Source organism: Astyanax mexicanus, chromosome 13 (assembly GCF_023375975.1).
Source record: "Astyanax mexicanus isolate ESR-SI-001 chromosome 13, AstMex3_surface, whole genome shotgun sequence".
Taxonomy (NCBI): domain Eukaryota; kingdom Metazoa; phylum Chordata; class Actinopteri; order Characiformes; family Acestrorhamphidae; genus Astyanax; species Astyanax mexicanus.
Window position 1 is genome coordinate 11,247,264 of NC_064420.1, and position 21,281 is coordinate 11,268,544.

General features: G+C 36.6%; 2 protein-coding genes across 6 annotated transcripts in view; one reads left to right on the top strand and one right to left on the bottom strand.

The window, feature by feature from the left end:
• Positions 1–7,496, bottom strand: part of LOC103028396 (Scm polycomb group protein like 2) — a 54,814-nt gene extending 47,318 nt beyond the window's left edge. For all 3 annotated transcript variants that reach the window (XM_049486407.1, XM_007237473.4, XM_007237472.4), the window contains exon 1: positions 7,417–7,496. The gene's annotated coding sequence lies outside the window, so the exon portion shown is untranslated. The remainder of the gene's footprint in view (positions 1–7,416) is intronic.
• Positions 7,497–10,870: 3,374 nt separating this feature from the next.
• LOC103029134 (cyclin-dependent kinase-like 5) overlaps positions 10,871–21,281 on the top strand; it is a 145,844-nt gene continuing 135,433 nt past the window's right edge. For all 3 annotated transcript variants that reach the window (XM_049486404.1, XM_049486406.1, XM_049486405.1), the window contains exon 1: positions 10,871–11,023. The gene's annotated coding sequence lies outside the window, so the exon portion shown is untranslated. The remainder of the gene's footprint in view (positions 11,024–21,281) is intronic.

Here is a 21,281-nt window from a genome sequence, read left to right on the forward strand (position 1 = left end):
CTCATGAAGCTGCAGGGAACATGTCCATGACAATTTTTTTTAATTAATACTTAATTCATAAAAACTCAAATAGGGAGTACTGTATGGATCAATTGTTTTCATCATCATATAAAATTATTTTTATATAAATTAAATAAAAAAAATATGGAAATTCTCATTACCGTTATGTGTCCGTAACCCTTCTTTCTAAAGTTAAACCATATAAAAATTACTAAGCATATAAAATAAATAAAATAGGGTAAAGTCATTTAAAATATCTATATTTATACATAATATAAATATTTTTTGTGTTGAACAAAAAAATTTACTTGATTTTAAACAAAATAACTGTGTCCGAACAAATTTTTTCTCATTACCGTTTCATGATTTCACCCCCCTATAAAAATTACACTGGCTGTGACCGAAATGGCTCCCTATTTACTAGTTAGGGCACTATTGAGTATGTCAGCCATTTTTCTTTGAGTGTCCGAATCTTAAGGGGGGATTCGAACGTGATTTTGAGGGCATTAAAAACGCCCATAATGCATCATGATTTATAGTAGACTTTGCTGCTTACTAAGAGCTGAATGTGTCCCAAAATGCATTGCGGGTCTCGCTACTAAGCAACAGACAGCCGAAGAAACGGAGCGGACAGCGAGCCACCAGGGTTGCCAGATTGTTACAGTGGGATTCAGATAAAACCAATTCACAGGGTAAAACATGTTTCAGATCCACAAATTTACTGAGAAAACCACCCAAACAGCTGATATTCGTCATATTAACAATATTACAGGGTTTATTCCAACATGATCTTAACTAAAATATCATAAATATCTTAAATATCACTGATTACAAAGAATGAGTAATCAAGTTTATCTGCATATTTGTATTATGTGTTTTGTGCCTTGTATCATTGGACACACGAAACAAAAATGTAAAAACAGTACATAAAAACAACCTTGCAAGCAATAAAAGAAAGAAATAACTTACATATAATAACGAACATAAACACAGCTTCAAATTTCCATCAGCAGGACTAAAAGCTCTGTCTCTGCAGGGTTAGATATCTAAATATAGCACAGCCGAGTTAAATTTCCAAACTCTTTACATTTGGTAGTTTTGTTCACCTGTCAAATCACAGCGTTTCCTCCAGACAATTTCAGACACAACTCGACATTTGGTATGAAACCACCCAATCTGGCAACACTGTGAGCCGGTGTGCGCTGTTAATTTCAGGTTTTCTTCATGTACTTCAATAACGTGAGGATTATATTTTAAACAGTGTGAATATAACAAGCAGATAAATAACGTCATGATCAGCTCAGAGCTTCACTATCTTTAATTCAGAGCTCAGTTCAGTGTGTTTATGGAGTTTTAAACACGGCTCAACCCCTCTCTCACCTGTGTGTGTTTCTGCGACCGGTGCTGGCACATGATAATGATGAGGTACTGTCCGAATGCACTCCTGTTTTACCACTAATTACTGAACTTATTAGTATCTCCCTACATAGCGCAACACTAATGAGGGAGTAGGGAGCCATTTCGGTCACAGCCACTGTGCCTTTAAATTGATCAGCTATCCCAAGATGCATCACTTCAGAGACAAGCTTCAAAATGGAAATAAGGTCAGTTGGTCACTCTTCTCTCCCTTTGAGAAATCTGTGTTAATATTGATAAAACTGTCCTCAGTTACACTGTCTATTATCATTACTGTTATGGTTTAATACTCATTACTTTAAAAAATATAAAAATTAATTATTTCATGAATATTATCACAATACAAGGCTTTGACATCTGGCAAAGTTATAGGTTGTTAGCATATTAGCATTTTAAGTTATTTGTGAAATTAGCCAAGAGCATCTCATTACCGTTACTCAATATTCTCATTACCATGCATTGTGAGGGCCATAACGGTAATAAGAACCATTGAGCTGGTAATGAGATTCTTATGTAAGACTGCTAAAAGAGTAATTTAACAGAGTTTATTTGATCATTTATGGTAAATCATTATATATATATATATATATATATATATATATATATATATATATATAAAATGAATTACCATAAATGATAAAATAAAAAATATATATATATATTTTTTTTGTGTTAATGTATATATGTATATATATATATATATATATATATATATATATATATATATATATATACATTTATACATATATATACATATATATATATGTATATATATATATAAAATGTCATTGATGTTTTTACTCTTTTGATTAGTCTAATGGTTATATTTATTTTTTAAAGACTGACAGAGATTGAACGCAAGAAGGCAGCAGCCAAGGCTAGAGTTTCTTGAAATTTGCTTGTTTTTCTGGTTCCATGTTTTGTTACACAATTGCCTTAACTAAGTTTCATTACCGTTACATTTATTCTCATTACCGTTATGGATCTAAAATGTTAAATTATTTAAAATGTTTCACATCTTATCATAACTTTTGTTAATTTTATTATAGTATATCCCTCACCTGTTGTCCACATGAGTTTTTGATCAAACATATTCTAAAATCATGTCCATTAATTAAAAAATTAAAATACATTTGACAAATGTTGTATCGGTAATGAGAGTTGCTTAACTATAAATAAATAAATAAATAAAAAAGATCAAAGTAATTGTCAAGGACTGTGCTGTTAAGTTGATGGAATATGTTGTGGAAATATGAAATTAATCATCAAAAAATGTTTTGAACCGTTGATCTAGCTACGTCATTTTCTGTAACGGTAATGAGAATTATTCTGGTTCATATAAGATTCAAATGATAATAAAATTCTATTTAAAAAAATTATAGGAAAAAATAATCAATATAGTAAAATACACATTCTATTTTAGCTTCTCAACTTGAAAAAATGCTGCAATGAGGTGAAAAACTTTTTTTATGTTAATGTGAAGGTCTTAATGAGAATCACCCTACTAGTGATAGGGGGAATGCACCTGAGTGGGTGGGAAAATCAGCCTGTAAACTGTGGAGAAAAGATTCAAATAATACTAAGAAACAAACTGTTGCATTGCACTACACTAATAACTTTTTCAAGTAAATTTGAATGATTTCCTTTAAAATAATAATAATATTAATAATAATAATAAAATTAATAATAATAGTAATAATAATAAAAGTAGGTAGGTAGGTATCAGTATCAGCAAGTACAAATGCACTCAGGGCCCATGCCCACCTGGACCCCACCTAAAACCCATTTTCCACCAGAGTCTCGTAAGAGCTGGGCTTTAAAATGTTTAAAATGATAACTAAAAATCTGTACTGATTTAATGAAAATGTACAGCTTTTTTTAAATAAAGAAAGAAAAACGTAACTAATGACTAATGCAGTAAGTGCTTTAACCAGAGTTTCCAGTTCAGACCAATACCACCTACGTTCTAGGTTGATGGGGAATCCACACTGATCTAGATCTCTGGTAAAAGTTCAGGGGAAACTCTCATTTAAAACACTATTCACAAAGCACCTGAGACTCATGCTCACACCAGGCCCTCACGCTCCTCCAGCAGAGGACTGCATTTCTGGATGGAGGACATGCCTGGCAGGATCGCATTCCTGAGCCTGAGCTGCCGCACACTACCCACACAATTAGCCCCAGTCTTAGACTGAGCAGACCCCCACAGCCTTCACACGTGTGTGTGCTGAATACACACTTATACAGCTTCGCAAACAAGAATAAATATTTTAGTACATGAATACTGAATGGATTTACTTAATATTATATAACTGTTTTATATGAAATTATATAACTGCCTAAAAAAGTGCTTCCGTCTGATTCAGGAAACTCGTGCCATCGCAGGGTAAAATGCCATCACACACTCACTCACTCCAAAATAACAATTTACATTAGCCTTTTATTAATAGTGTATAGCCCTGTCACAGTGTATAAAACAGTAATACTAGATTAAACAGTGGTGTTCCTAATTGCTCTTCTTCTATAACTGTTCATCTACCTGGTAACTATTTATATACTAAGAGAAGTGGCGCTTCTTAGCATTTTTAGTGATTTTGTTTTTGTTATTTTTTTCTTTTGCCTTTTTTTCCTCAATATGTCCTCAATATGTTCCTCAGGTGTGCAAAAAGTACACTGAAAGTACAGTGAAAGTGTTGGTAAATGTGGAAGTATGGGGCAAAAATATACCTGTGTGAAAGTAAAAAATATATACATATGCGTTTAAAGGTACAGAAGTAAATAAAAGTAGAAAGCCTGTGTTTTTCAGTTAAATTTTCATTGAATTCACTAGGTGGGCAGCTTTACACTAATCTATATAGAACTACATATGCCAGGTGCTCTTTTAAGGGCCTTTTAATCACTCCAACAAATATCCTCAAATAAATATTAAACACTTTCTAAAATCCCAAAGAAGATTAAAAACGTTGTTAATGGCCAAAAACATATTTTCCCAAACCTTTTCAAGAGCGTAATAAAAACCTTTTCACAAAATAAAAAAAAAATGTGTTTTAATGTGATAATCGAGATTATACATATTTACATATAGAAGCTGCCAAAGAAACCTGTAAAGAACAGTTAATAGCTCTATTTGAGAAATGTTCTAATCTATATTATAGCAAAAACTACTCAAATAAGTAAATATTTTTTGTATGTAAAAATATGATTGCATCCAGCTGTATAATTGCATACTAATAAGTACGGGAGGGAGGAGGAAAGAATTTGGAACATGACATAACTGGATGTTTGTAAACTTTAATGTTCAACCAATGAGACTGCATTCAATATCATAATTTACAGAACACAACCTCTGTTCTCCAGGATGTTTTGATGCAGCCTCACACTCCTAACCAATCAGTGTATTCATTTACACCAGTCTGCATGCTCAATGAATGTTCAATGCATCTGTTTCAGCTCTATTTTAGTGCTCCTCTTCACGTATCCTAGATACAACATTCAAGTAGCCTTTGAAGGGTAGATTAACCAGTGTGCAGAGCAGCTGTAAGACCCATAACCTCCAATCATCTCATCTTATCATGAAAGAGAATATTTAGCAGTTTTACTTCCAGTAGGAACAGCTATCTATAGCTATAGTAAAGCTATAGTAAAGGTAAACACAAAAGAGAAGGTTAATGTGAACTCACTTCACACTCACTACTTATTACACCCTTTGTTAAACAGTCATAATAGTGAATTTAACTTGTAATAATGGAGAACTGTATGTCAGTGTAGATGTAACAGGACTGAAACACTAATTTAATCTATACTTATTTACAGTTTATTAATATTTTTTAAATAAACTACCAGTCAAAAGTTTGGACACACCTTACATTAAGTGTTTTTCATAATTTTAAAATATTCTGCATTGCAAATTAATACTAAAGTCATGAATAAACACTTGAAAACAGACCAGAATATGTTTTATATTTTAAATTCTTCAAAGTAGCACCTCTTGCTTAGATAACAGTTCTACACATCTTGGCTGGATTTTCTCAGTCAGTTTGATAAGGTAGAGTCACCTGGAACGGCTTTAAGTTAACAGCTGTGCTGAACTCATCAAGAGTGAATTACTTGAATTTCTTGTCACTTAATGTGTTTCAGAGCATCAGTTGTAAAGTTCTGAAGAGGTAGTGTTACAGGTATACAGTGAATAGTGAATATAATATAAATATAATATTTGAGTAATGTTCTAGTCCATAATATAGCAAGAACTACTCAGCTAAGTAAAGAGAAAATACTTTAGTGTAGTCACAAATACCATTAAAACATTATGATGAAACAGGCTCTCATCAGGACCACCTCTGTTGCAGAGGATAGGTTCATCAGATGTACTCTGAACAGCAAGTGAACAGCACCCCAGATAAGAGCACGTAAATGGGTATTTTGGGTTGTTTAACACTTTTAAGTTACTAGATGATTCCTTCTGTGTTCCGCCATAGTCTCGATGACCTCAGTATTCATTTTGAATATAGGGGAAAAAAGGTGTTTGAACTTTTGGCTGGTACTGTACAATATAACATTTATTTACCATGTCAAAAACTGTACTGTACGTAAGCAATAAACAAAACTTCTATTAACAAGTGATCTTAGGAACCTTATATCCCCAAAATGGCAACATGGACCAGATGACTTCTGGGGAAATCTGGAGAACATTTCTGTCTTTTTAAACATTTATTTATATACATATAAACAGATTCAAATTAGTCAAAAAGTAAAAAAAAAAAAAAATGGAAATACAAGATCTTTGTATCTTGTGAATGTGACATTGAAAGTATTGCTATATTACAGCTATAGATACTGTAAAAACTTTCTTGTAAACTTAACAGTAAGTTAGCAAAAAATGGCAATAAAAGACTGTAAATTTACAGCTATTTACCGTGTAATTGGATACTCAAGGAAAAGTAGCCTGGACAGGAAAGATGGTTAATTAGGGGTACAAATAAAGGACGTCATGGGCCAAGAGGAAAAATATAATTTCTGTGTAATATAATAAGGTATGTTAGATATTTATATAAGTAATATTTACTTTAAAAACTATTGAGTTAACTCTACCCACACAAAATAAAAGCAAATTATAGTTAAAAATATATATATATATATATATGTTACTATATTATTGGGTACATTTCTGTATGTGTTGGATTTTATACAGTTTTTCCTGGTGTTTGAGAAACTTTTTAAATATAACCCCCCGTTTTTCTCTCAAATGTTACTGTTATATATACAGGTGGCAGCTGTTTTCATAGAGCATGCAATGATGCATTGTATTCTACAGTTTTTAAATGGAACCTTGTTATTCAGTTACTGTACAGTTTTAAAAAAAATGTAAAAAAAAAAGAATTTGGTTTCAGTGTACATTACAGTCTAAAGTTGATAAGCATTTCTATATTAAGTAAAGAAAAAACATAACCTAGATTATGATGAGAATCTATGCTTAAATGATGTAAATTATTTTCTACGTTTATTAAATATGATCCTTTATGTTCAGAAATTAATCACTGATTTATTTTCTTTTTTTTTTATTAAGATGCCTCTCTATAATTGGGCCCAGTGGCCACTCAGATAAGTCATGGGAACTCGAAAAGGAAACGTCATCATCAAGGACGAGGAGCCTCAGCCATCAACAACACTCTCTCCCACCCAGCAAACAACACGGAGCGGACTGAGGACCCCCGCACACAGCTCTGCACGGGCTTTATTAACAGCAGCTAACGGGGGAAACACCAGTGAGCCTGAATTAATGAATTACGAGCCCTAACGGGAGAAGAACCGCCCGTCAAGCACTTTGGAAATAACATCAAGCCACACATACAGATACAGAGAGAGGGAGAGAAGTGTCCACTGAGAAGACACCCTTTTAACCCCCTAAACCCGCCCACCCGACCGAGCTGAGCGCGGAATAAGCTACACTAAAGCCTTATACAGCCTGTGAAACAAGGCTGAACAGCAAAAGGCCAGACCTACCTTAACAAATCTGTCGAAATTACAGCGGACCTCAGTACTTTTCGCAGGACCTGGCCGCCATTTCGATGCTCTATGCGCATGCGTGCAACGAAAAGCAGCGTTAGCTACGTGGTGGGTTTTCCACGCGCTGTGTATTGCTTCAGTTTCCACCTGTACTGCGGCACAATCCTCCCACACTTTGCTGTGATTGGTCAGCGCTGCATCCTCCTGACAGCCACGCCCACACACAACAGAAATCACCGTATTGTAGCTAAAATTAGGACTGAAATAATAATTGTAATACACTGTAAAATTGAAGGTAATTAATAGTAAGTGTTTAGCTTTCTTAGTACACATCTATTACACTTTTATTCAGCTGTGGACAAACGTTTACAGAATTACACCACTATTGTTTAATAGTCCAGTAGCGGTGCTGTGTTGCCCAAATAAGCTGCTTTTTAATTTTCTCATCTTATCAATAACTTTATTACTGCACTTCACATGACAGACCTTTGATTCTTCTTTTAACTGCTGAAACTAAGACTAGTTTCATTTTTAGCTTGTTCAGATCCGCAATTTCAGTTAAATATATCATATAGCAGACAAACACCGTGATTTTTGAGAATCTTATAGAATTTACAGAAAGTGTGCAATAATTCTTTAAACGAAATTAAGCAGATGCCTTTAGGGGACGGAAACAAATAGCTATCTCAGAGATTTCAGCTGTCATTTTCAACTGTGAGGAACATGGAAGACCACAGGCACAGTTCTAGTTAAGGCTTGAATTGGCAGGCTAAGAATCATTTCAGATAAGCAGAAGAGAAAAAGAACAATCATAGTCAACCCACAGACCAGCTCCAAAGACTTACATCATCATCTTTCTGCAGATGGAGTCTCTGTGCATCGTTCAACTATTCCGCGCACTTTGCACAAGGAGAGACTGTATGGGAGAGTAATGCAGAAGAAACATTTTTTAAGCACATGCCACAAACAGAATCGCTTGAGGTATGCTAAAGCACATTTGGAGAAGCCAGCTTCATTTAGGAATAAGGTGCTGTGGACTGATGAAACTAAAATTTAGTTATTTGGAGGGTGGTATGAATGGTGGAAAAAGAACACAGATTTCCAAGACAAAAACTCACTATCCACAGTAAAATAAAGTTGAGGGTCACATGGATTTCATGCAATATCAGCGGATTCTTGAGAACAACGTAAAAGAATCAGTGAAAAAAGTTAAAGTTACGCAGGGGCTAGATACTTCAATAAGACAATGACCCTAAACATTGCTCAAAAAATTGCTCAAAAATTCATTGAGGGGAACAAGTATAACTGATATATGATATGTTGTGAAATTGCTGATCCGAACAACCAATGATTTATAAACTATTGAATGATTAAAAAATTCATGAAATTTATCAGGCCCAAGCTTTTTCATACCACTATAACTCTAGGAAATATATGAGCAGAAGAAAAAAAGCCCGTTGTTTTGTTGTGATCAGTGCTTTAACATAGAGCAGTCTGTTTATCAAGCTTAAGTTATGAGGAGTATTTCATCCCTGTCTGAGAGGCACAGATCTGCCAGTCATAGGCAGTTTAACCAAGACATGGGAGTAATAGATTGATCGTTTTCATTTTTTTTAAGGTGATTAAGAAATATTAATATTAAAAGATTATTTTAATATTTATTCATTGTCTTGGAACATTAAACATGGGACAATTTTATTTTGTTTAGGAGTTACTTAAAAGTTAATTGTAATTTATAAAGTTGAATTATATTTTTATGTTATTACATTTTTGTCTCTTTGCTTACTAATTACTTACTTAATTTGTTAATTTATACTCTTACTCTTGCTATCTACTTTTAAAACCGGAGTGTGCGTTATTAACCAATGGCAGCGCAGGAGGGGCGGGGCATGCTAGAGAACGGGTGGGAAATAAATTTAGCGTGTTTTCCACGCTAACGCTTACTTCAGCATCTCTACAACGCCCACTGGGGAAAGTTTAGGCTGGGAGCCGAACACCAACTCATCAGGAGAAACGAGCTTTTCTATAGAACAACAACACACATATCTTACTTTTCTCCTATTTAAACTATATATTCCATATCCATTGCTTTATAAGGTAATGTATCATCATACAAACTGTTGTATTGTTGTATTATTCAGTAACAGTTCAATGTATAACACCAACAAAATAATACTAATTATTATTACTATATTATAGTATTTTTATATTGCTATTATATTGATTATTTTCTTTTTTATGTTTTTTTAAATATTATTTTGAATAAAGCTTGGCTAAATTAAAAATGAGGGCCACCCTCAGTGTTCTCAGTAATGGTTGATTGATTGATTGATTGATTAAATGATTGAATAAAGGACAGAACTGAAGGTCGCACTACACGTGTCTATATGTGTACAGTTTTACTGAGGATCGTATGTGTGTGTACATGAAACTCGGTGTTGTGTAAATACACCAACGTTTCCTGGCTGCTTTTAACACTGATGCCGCCTACCCATCAGGTGTGGGCTAGATGTCAAGCTGCTATAACCACTTGAGGGCGCTAGAGGATTTGATAGAGTGAGCGCTCTGGTGTCTTGTACTGGGTTCTCTCTCCTTCTCTCTCTCTCTCTCTCTCTCTCTCTCTCTCTCTCTCTCTCTCTCTCTCTCTCTCTCTCTCTCTCTCTCTCTCTCTCTCTCTCTCTCTCTCTCTCTCTCTCTCTCTCTCTCTCATTACGCCACCTGAACGGTTTAGTTAGCCAGTATATTTAGACCAGTGAGGTTTATTATGTAAAACTATCACCACCTACTATTGTTATGAATGCAAAATAGAACAAGGGGGCGTTAAACCCCCTTCAGCTACACACTCTCCTTTAACACACAGTGTTCATAACTAACACATTTTAACACACTTAAATGTAATCTGACACAATGAAGTAAATACACTCCTTAAGATTTCAAGCGATTGATTATTAATTAATTTCCTTCTTTCTTTATTATTTTGACATAGGCAGTACATTTGCATTTGATTTACAAAATACACATTATTATGCACGAAACCAGATGCACCGTCCATGAGAGGCTTAAAAATAGAAAAATAATTTAAATAAATAAATAAAAGATGAATCACTAGAACAATGTTTTTTTTAACTAATTTGACACCTCTGTGTCATGCTGAAAGCGGCAATATTATATTGCAACAATATTAACAACTCAGTGTGTAAACAATTACATTTTTTAAATGTTTTTAACAATTTTAATCAAAAATCAATCAATACATCTAGCTGTGATTTAATATTACAGATGCTGGCTCACTACTGAGTGACAGCTGTATATTTTGACAAGTTCAAATACCACGCCGAGGCCGAGGAGATAAACCACGCCCGCTCCGCCTACTGCCCGCCTCCACCCATAGATTCACATTCTGATTGGCTCATCAAAAGAGAGGTGTGCGCTCAAGTTGAGAGTGGGCCCTCTCAGATTGGTCGCCGTCTCGTCAATCAAAAAAACCCCAAAACTGTTGCTATCGGCTCTCCAGTCGCCTGACAACTGCGTGGAGGTTAGAGCCTGGAGAAGCGATGTGGATGCTCACCGCGGAGGACTGAGCAGCTTTGAAGGCAAGAAATTAGTGAGTACCTGCGGCTGCTTGTGTGTGGTCAGCCCGCTGTCTTTTCTGGAAGCTCCGTTTGACGGCGTGTGGGCTAAAAAGCCAGCACTGCGCAGTTATCAATAACATATTAGGACATATTAGCTAGGCAGTTAGCTGGCCGCGGCGGGTAGTTGTCGTAACGATTAAAAATATGAACCGGAGGTTCCATAAAAACGAATGAACTATCTAACGTTAGATTAGATAAGCTAGCTGACTAGTTAACTAACGTTAGCTATCTGCGTCTGTTATTGCAGCTATGTAGACATGACTACAGTTTTTGTGAAAAAAACAAACAAACAAACAAACAAACAAAAAAGACAAGAGTTTAGGATTTAGCTAGTTAGCTGTTTGTTTTAATTTTAAGCCTCGCTGCTTCTCCCGCAGAGCTAGGTCAATTACGTTAACGCTACTGTGTGGGCAGTTGATAGACTCAAGCTAGCTTACCTTATCTAACCAAGCTTAGTTATGAAGCTAGCTAGTTATACTTTAAGCCAGGCAGCTGTCTAAATGATTTACGCTGCTCTAACGTCTTATTCCTCCTCTGTTAAATATGTAAATAAACTGTATTCCTCGTCTGGCTTGTCCACAGTTGTTGTAGCCTGGTGCTGTTCAGCTCTCAGCCTCACACACCCACGCACTCACAGCTCTATTGCGTCGCAGAACCTATAAAGACTGGAGAGCAAGCAGAGAGTTGCAGCCACTGAAGCCACTTATCCGCTTCACCTTCCACACAATCCAAAAGCAAGGCTCCCCTGCTTAAATGACTAATCTGTATATGTGTATATATTATTTTCTGTACTAACTTATACAGTGATTAAAATGTGTCATCAGGTGCTAAGTTTAAGCACTGGTATTTCTTACCAGCAGTGCTTCAGCCAGTATGTTCTTCTTCGAACTGCTTAACTCTACACTGAGAAAAAAATCTGCTTGCATTTTAGAGTCTGATCCCAGCCACTGCCCATTCCTATTCCCCAGTCCGAATTTCACCCCTGGGTTGCCAGGTTTGGAAAACAACAGCAGGAAAACATAGCTTGCTGCTGCTGCCTTGGCGTTCTTTTAAGCAGGCAGTAAAGGCCCTGTCCCACTGCGATTGCGTCTAAATATCCACTAAACTGCGTCCAAATTTCATTGGACGCAGTTTAGTGGATATTTAGTGGATATTTAGACGCAATATGGACGTAGTTTAGTGGATATTTGGACGGCACCGTCCAAGTGGAGGTAGTTTAGACGTTGCCGTCCACTTTAGACGCAAAAGTGGTTTTGGTATCTCCCAAAATTTTCGGAATAGACGGCGACTAATATGGACGTAATTTAGTGGATATTAAGACGCAGTACGGACGCTTTTCCACACTTTCCAAGATGCCAGCCAAGAGGAAGGGTTCCACTAAGACGGCCGCCGCCAAGCGATTTTGAACATTGAAACTGTTTTTAAAATGTACTTGCATATTTGATTTTTACATGTCAATGCTTTGCATGTTTCTGCTTTCTTCCTACAGCCTTAATATTTTTTTAAACAAAGCATTCCAAAGGCCCTTCTCAGGGCCTATAACTGCTCCCAAAAGAGTTGATTATCGAAACAATGAAAGAAACATTAATTTTGCAAACATGAAAAAAAAAAAATCGTCAGAAGTAAAAAAATATTTTTTTTTTGCATTACAGATGCTTAAAAACCACTTTAAAACACATTTAAACATTAAAACATAAAAATACTTAGAAATCAATGATGCTGCAGGCGTCTGCTAGCCGCTAGTTTTTAGTTATTATACTGGCATTTGTTCAATGTTCTGGCTTTTTTCCCAGCCTATTGCTACTTTTAGATATAGGCATAGGCTACTGTTCCTGCACAGCATAACAAAAGAAAATATATTATGTAATTTCTATTTTTATTAGAAAAATAACAAACGAAAATAAACCCAAAATGTTGACAAAAATATAATCTAACGAATTTCAAAATATAGAAACGAAAAAGGTTAAAATGTTGTTAATATAACAGTTTAACAGCTGGATCAAACAGTTATACGGATTTCTCTCTCTTGTAGCTCAAGAAGAAATGATGATTCACTAGAAAAAACAACCATATATAGTTGGAAGTCGACGTACAAAGAGTGGAAGTCGACGTACAAATTTGGAAGTCGGCGTCCAACTTCAATTTAGACGGAATATGGACGTAATTTGGACGCAGCGCGTTCACTCAGTGGACGCAGTGTTTTCTGATAAATTTGGACGTACTTTAGTGGATATTTAGACGCAATCGCAGTGGGACAGGGCCTTAAGTTGCATAGTTGTACAAGTTTTTCTCTTGTGGCTGTGTTGTTATGATGTTTTTAATGTGGAAATCAACCATTGTTCAAAATCTAAATAGACGATCTCATAACAGTCATCATGCTTGTGTCCAGATCTTTAAATAAAAGCCAATCAGCTCGCTGCTTATGCTGTTGGTGGAGGAGTGACAGTGTGCTAGTAGCGAAACCTCCCCTCACGTGTGGAGATCTATGCATGTGCAGTAGCCGTAACAAGCTCAAATATAATGTTTTTTTTCTGTATTACTGAGCTAAATGCTATAAATTGTTTAAAAAAAAGTCAGTTGTAATTTGACCTTTATTTTTCAGAATTTTGGTCTCTCTCCATTTAAAGAGATAGGAGGCTGGTCTTTTATGCTTGTGTTGCCACTGAGTGAACAGACTTGCCTAAAATGCTAACATTGTTGCATGTGGATGTACATAAGCATGCTGGCTAACCTAGCTACAAGAGACATCAGCAGTGTCCACTACTTTTGTTTTTGCCCTTTTTTCTTTGTACAGTCCCTGTAAATGTTACAATTTTTATCATTTCAAACAAGAGAAAAAGAAATGGCAGCTACAAGGCAATCTTGTAATCTTGTTAGGAATCAGAAATGCAAAAACTCGGGACCTTAGATCGCAATGTCTGCAACTGGTCTGAAGAATGTCATGAAGCCAGTCAATTCAGAATTTCACTGCATCATAATTCATTTGCATGATTTTCTTTATTTTAAAAGGCTTCATTTGTCACTTTATTGCTTCATTGCTTGTCACTAAATTGCAGCTACACATCATGTTCTTCAATAGAAAAGATTGGTTGCTTGGCATTCTGTCACCTGCTAGCTTAATTACCAGAGATAGAATAAAGCACAAGTAATTATTGTCAATGCATTTGATTGATAAAGACAGCTTAGAGCCCAGAAGGACTACAAGACAGACGCAAACTAGACTAGCTAATTTTAAGTAACTGAGGAACAGGTAAAATTGAGCTTCAGCTAAGGTTAGCTAACCTTTAGAATTTAGAAAGGTAAAGTCGTTTTAGCATTTGAGTGCTTGTTTTCATACTGTACATGTTTAGAATTACAGAGATAGCTACAGCTAATGCAGCCATCCATCCATCCATCCATCCATCAAGCTGGCATCCATCAATTATGTGTCAGAGGTATTGAAAAAATAGCATGTACTGGTTTATAATGTGCAAACAAAAACACTGCAAACATATTAATTAGGTAATCAACTTGGTGTTGCAAAAGGCAGGCAAGAAGGGGTCTGGCAGGCAACTCTATAGTGGTTTTAAACATAGACTGCAGTAGCCATTTTACACACTTGCTGTAATTTTGTTCATATTAGTCCTTTGAAACTGCACTGCTAACAGAGTTCAGAGTGACACCATGCATGCTGCTGATGTGATCCATAGCTAGACTCTCTATAGTAGACAGTCCACAATAAATGATGTTATGTAATAACAAAAGTTTGGGAGAAGGACCACGCCCGAACTCTACGTTCTAACTCCACCCCATATCAATCAACCGTCCTATAAATACCTCCCCTAACCAACTACCTCTCGTGACGAAAAATTCGCAACCCACCTCCTCCCCTGCAACCCCCTTTTTTTTTTTTTTTTTTTTTTTTTTTCTCTGCTCTTCCACTTCTCATTAAAATAAAAAGGGGGGGATATAACTGCACGCTTCTTCAGCACGCAGTTCAGAACTCCAGCCCAAAATTCCCCGAGTTCCCTCCCCTTTTTCTTCCTTCTTTTCTACTTCTATAAGGCGTGGTCCGCACTTAGCAAACTTAGAATTAGACCTGTTATTGACTTATCCTACAATATATGGAAATGACCGTAATATTTTTTTTTGTAGACATCAGTATTTACCATTAGGTTAACTTGTGTGTTTGTTTAGGAGAATTAACATTAGCAAAATATTAACCAGTCACATTAAACATATTAAACAAACAAGTTTTTTTATGTAGAATAATACACTTTAATGCACTCTAAGTCAGTATCCCCCTCTATGCAACCTGCAGAGATTGGCAGCTTTAAGCTTTGCTCTTGACAAGAGGAGTGGGAGGACTCGTCTCCAGTAGCAACAGGGCCTGGTCTGCGTGGTTCTGCTGGTTCTTGGGGATGTCGATGGGCAGCCTGGAGTCCGTGGGGTTGTTGTGGGGTGTATGCGCATGGTGAGGAAGTGGGCCAGGAATAATTTTCAACCTATTTGTGCTTGTTTTGGCTCCTGCTGTTACATAACGTTGGAGGATGATTCATCGATTAGGCATAAGTTGTCAAGGTTTTCTTATTTCTCGCTTAGCCTTAGTCTGTACTTCCTTAGCCTCTCAAACTGCAAGAGTCTGCGGGTGGCCTGCACTTCATTGCCTCACTCTTATATACTCTTAAAGTAAAATGTTCCTAAAAGGTTCTTGGCTATGTTGTGAAGAAGAGGAAGTGCCTTTAGTTGACAGCTTTATACATTATGTGGAGGTTCTTTACCAAAGTTACCTTATTTCTACTGTCAGAAGTGCTTGACAGCCTTTTAGTCCTACAGGACCCTAGATGGTTCAAGAATAGTGGTCCAGACCAACTTCTAAGATATGGTAATAAAAAACAAATCACTGAAGAATGCAAGTCTCTAAAGCAGTAGTCTCCAACTTAAGACCAACCTGATCAAATGTGTCACTGTTCCTTAATTTACTTTACATACTGTTCTGTATTTTACTGCATATGATAAATCATAAATAATTCATAATCAGAGTCAAAACTTATCAATATTAATTAAAAGAGATAAAATATTGGTAAGAAATATTGTCATAAGAATATATTGTTAAAATTTCTCGTCTCCTGAGAGTATTGTTACACCCCTAATTAAAACTATAGGCCTGTTTTTTTTAAGAAATTACAGATAAAGCCAGAGAGCAGTGAGTACTGTTTCCTATACCTTCAAAAGACCCTTGAAATCAAATCAAGAGTCAGGTCTAGCTTATCCATATGACAACACCTTTAGCTTAACACTGGACTAAATCTCAGTTTCGGCCACACTGCTACTGTTAAAAATAAGGATGTTCTAAAAAAGTTTGACCAGTTTATGTCTATCGTGGAAGTTCATTACCCAAACCCACCTGATCAAACTAATTACTTCCATCAGAAGAGCTTGACTGGCTGCATTAGGTGTCTCAATAGTACTGGATTTCAGAGATTTTTCTGAGACCCCCAGAAGGTTCACATTTGAAGCCCAAACCAACCCGCATGTACATGGTTCCTAAATAGCAGTGAGATTCGATGTTTATCTACTGTATATGATGTTGAGGTTCTTCAACCAACCCCGCCTGGTTCATTTTATTATGATTTTAGAAGTTCTTGACAGTCTGTTAGTCTTCTGAGACCCCCAGAGAACCTCATTTTTGGTTAAGACCAACCTACTGTACAAGACAACGCTATAGGAGTGAGTGTTTAAAGTAGTAGTCTACAAACACGAATCACTAGATGCTTTTCTTACCCAACTAATATGATCCCACTCATTACTGCCTTCAGAATTTCCTGATTGTCTAAGCAGTGTGTGTTAGATTCAGGTTGAATGTAAAAACTTACGAGGAAGAAGATAAGAGATTAATGATATGCCAATAAAGCACTGTTGAATTGAATAAACTATATATATTTTTGGTCAACACTGTTCTTAAGCTGTAAAACTCTCTTAACTTAATATAAATGCCAATTAAAGGTTCTTTCCAGTAAATATTCCCTAAATTGTTTTTGGCTTTGGTACATTCTGCTTAAGCAAGAACCTGAAGTGGATGGCTGTCTTAATTTTCTGAAGGTTCTTCACTATCCCCACCTGGTCCAATTTATACTTGGAGACTTCTTTACACATCATGTTGTCTGCTCATATGCTGAACCTGAGCCATGATGATACCATTCAATTCAACACTCAAGAGAAAACCAATCTAAATGTAGAATACATTTAGAATACATTTAGGTTTACGTAAGACAGGCTCGTACAAAATTTTAGGATTGTTAAAGCCATTTTTCACATGTTTGATTTAGAGACCTGTCTGGTGACAGGTACTTTTACAGTAGACCTCTGCAGTCGTGCCTTATTTTGTAGTCCTTATATGCCCATATTTGAGGTTCCATGTCTGAGCAACAGAAAACCCAAGCGAACTCATTTTGGTGTAACACTGGCTTAAACAAGCACTAAAACAAGCAGCACAGTGCTTCTCCGGATCCAAGCTATAAACACTGCATCACACTTACACTTAATAGTAAAGCAGATGCTATTCTACACGCTTCTCTATTGGTATGAGCACTAATCATACTGACCAATCCCTGACCAATACTGACAGACCAGCTAGACCACCAAACTCTGGTCATGAGTTGCTCAACCAGCCTGTTTACTTCCCAGACACTCAGGATTTTACAACGGGTCAGTAATGTTTATAGTGCAGTGGTTTGTTTATCTTATTAAGATTCTGAAGTTATGTAGTGAGATAAATAGTTTAATTGTATTAGTACATTAAGCCAGGCTTTTTATATATACTAGGTTTTAGTGAGAAGAAAACCCACATTAAGCGTTTTAGACTCTTATTGGTTCTTCATCTAGCAAGGTTATCTCTGTGGTACCACTATGCTGCTGGTTTTAGTGTTTTGCTGCTGTAGCACACCCAGCCTGCATCAGCAAGGGTTTGTTAGTTGATTAGTTGGATCAGGTGTCCTGTAATTAATATAAACCTTTTACAAGCTCCAATACAGACTACACCCCTCAACATTATCAGAATAAAAGTGGGTTTCACCGCTTTGAATACTTTACTAATGATCTCTGAAGAAGGATAATAATCCAAAACATGATATGAATGGAGTTCCCTGGTGATATACTAAAACGAGTCTGCTCGCATTCTGAGCTGCTGTTCTGTGATGTCAGTTGAGTGCGCTGTGTCATAAGCTAAAAGCTAGCATTATTCTAATGACAATATTGTAATTTAGAAGATCCAGTATTGTTCAGGAGGAAAATGTACACAGAGTAATTCATACTGGGTTCTGAACATACATATTTACCACAGCCCATTTATAAATTCATCTTACACACGGAAACCCAAATACTGGCATAAACAACATGGAAAAGGCTAAAAAAATGGTACACAAACTACAGTGGTCTATTATTGTGTTTTAGTTCCCTTTCAGGATGAGTGGATGAGTCTGCTTTTCTTATTCTTTCCAGCATAAGAACTGTACTTATGTTTAAACCATTTTCCCCACTTAAAAAAAGCTGCTGCTGTCGACATTTGACAGTGAGTTGATGATGGTGTGCTTGGCTGCAGGTCTGCAGGTGGGTTTGGTCTGCTGTAACACTGCTGTGATCACCTTAACATACAGAACTGTGTGTATCTGAGAGGCAACTTAGACCATTACAGTTAAACATTAATAAAACAGGCCTGCATGCCACCTTCAGCAGAAAGTTCAACATACTGAGAAATTCCTATTCAGGTTCTCTGTCCTGGCTGGTGGACTGGATTCTTATTGGTGTTGTTCTGCATTCTTACTTCCTACTCCTCTGATACTGTTCTTGGGGTGCTTTGGAGGACAAACCCAGAATTTGCTCTCTTTTAAAAATAATACAGTTTCAGTTAAACATCTACGCTATTCTAATCTATCTACTTACCACTGTATAGATTAACGTCCCTGTTTGCCTGCCCATCCACCCACGCAAATCTATCTTTCTGTCCATCTATCTGCCTCTCCGTATATCTTTAATATCTATTATATTTATCAGATTAGCTATGAAGTAATAAAGAGTGTAGCACATTTTACATTATCTATAGCTATATATTAGTGCTGTGTGATATGACGATAAATAACGTATATAGCTGTATCTAACTATTTTAAGCCAGACAGACACTGCGTGATTTTTTTAATCGGGTGCGGAGAGCTCATCCGCATGTTTGAATGATTTGTCCTGTAGAAAAACGCACGCGATTTATATGCTGACACTGTAGTCTGACTGGCAGGGTGAGAGACTGCACATCATGCAGCCCGTAAGCAGTAGAAGAAGCGCCAAATCCCTGTGAGCTGCGCATCCATTAATCCACCTGCAGAGCTTTAAACTAGTGATGGGTCTGACGACCCTGAAACCTCGACACATGCGCCGAGCTGTCAAGGCGAAACCCCGTGTCGGTGCGCGTATCAAGTTAAGGAAAACCACGTGACCGATACACTTCCTGTGTCGTTTGGTAGCGATGGGTCTGACGACACTGAAACTTCAGCGCATGCACCGAGCAAACAAGGCGAACCCCTGTGTCGGGCCGCGTATCATTTTAAGGAAAACCACGTGACCGATGCATTTCCTCGCGCAGTTGCTTGCAATGACTTTCTTAGTCCAGCAGATGTCGCCATTAAGTGATACAGCAACATAGTTTCAACACAGTGTCGATACAGTTTGGGAAATGTGCCATACACCCAATGAGGCTTCATCTGCCCATCATTACTTTAAACGCGCTACATTAAACTGCTCAGGTTCAAGCAGACTGTCACGTCTTAGCCCTGTCTCATGTCTCTCTGTGTTTTCCCAACGTGACCTGTACTCCTCTGTGTCTCCTGTCTCAGTAGTTTTCCACCACGTGTCTCATTTGAAGCTCCACCCCTTCCCCAGGTGTTTCCAATTCTAGTGTGTTTCCTGTTTGTTAAATAGGTCCCCTGTGCCACTTGTCCTCCGTCAGTCTTTGCACTAACCTCTGTTATTTTGTCTCCCTGTGTTCTCCGCGTTTCATAGCCCTAGTTCTTGCTCCGTGTTTATTTCTTGTTTAGTTTTCATAGTTTCTTGTTTCTTCCTCGTTTCCCCAGTTCCCTGCTTAGTGTTTAGTTCCTTGTTATTTCCCTGTATATATAACCCTGCCTGGCTCACCCTCCCCATGACACAGACAGTCTAAACTCTAATATGCAGAACTCTATTATTATTGTTATTAATTTTCCATTCTTTTAAATAGCAGAATACTTTTATTTCTCTGCCCGGACCTGACCTGAGATTTCCCATCACTTTCCTCGGGTCAGGTTCCAGGAAATAGTCTGTGATGTAGTGTTCTGTTTTTTTTAATACTATTTTTATTTTATATAAAGATATGGCATGATAATCACCATATAGCTAAGTAACCAAGTATTAATGTAAACGAAAATTAATGAAAAATGAAAGTTCTTCTTAACTGAAACTAATAAAAACGGTAATTAAAAGAAAAAAAACTCAAAGTACTGAAATTAAAGATTGAATACCCTAATTTTCGTGTTTGTTAATTTATTTATAATTTATTTATATAAATGTGGTATATTATGATATATATTGTTATCGTGATATAAAAAATTCCATATCATGATATATCGCCCAGCACTATCATATAGATTGAAGTTTGAATTTGATTAGTTCTGTAAGTAATGCCACTTTCACTCTTCATTACTTGTCACTTCATCTTTTTTTCCACAGATATAGGGAAGTGGAATAAATAAGAAAATGAGGAGTAAAGGATCTGACTAGTTTCTGTTATTACCACTGTGTCACGTCTTGGCCTCGTCTCGTGTCTCTGTGTGTCTTCCCCACGTGACCTGTACTCCCCTGTGTCTCCCGTCTCAGTACTTTTCCACCTGTTTCTCATTTGTAGCTCCGCCCCTTCCCCAGGTGTTTCCAATTCTAGTGTGTTTCCTGTTTGTTAAATAGAACCCCTGTGCCACTTTGTCTCGTCGGTCTTTGCACCTTCCCCTGTCGTTCGTCTTTCTCTGTGTTTCATTGCCTCTGTTCCTCGCGCCTTAGTCTCTGTGTTTATCTCTAGTTTTATGTTTCTAGTTTCCTGTTTATTTCCGTCTCCCTAAGCTCCTTGTATATATCCCTGCTTTGTGTTTTTATTTTCTAGATTAGCTACTTGTATTTATTCCGTTAGTTTATCATAAGTACTTCTTGTTTGTTTAGGTTTATGTTCTCTAGTTTCAC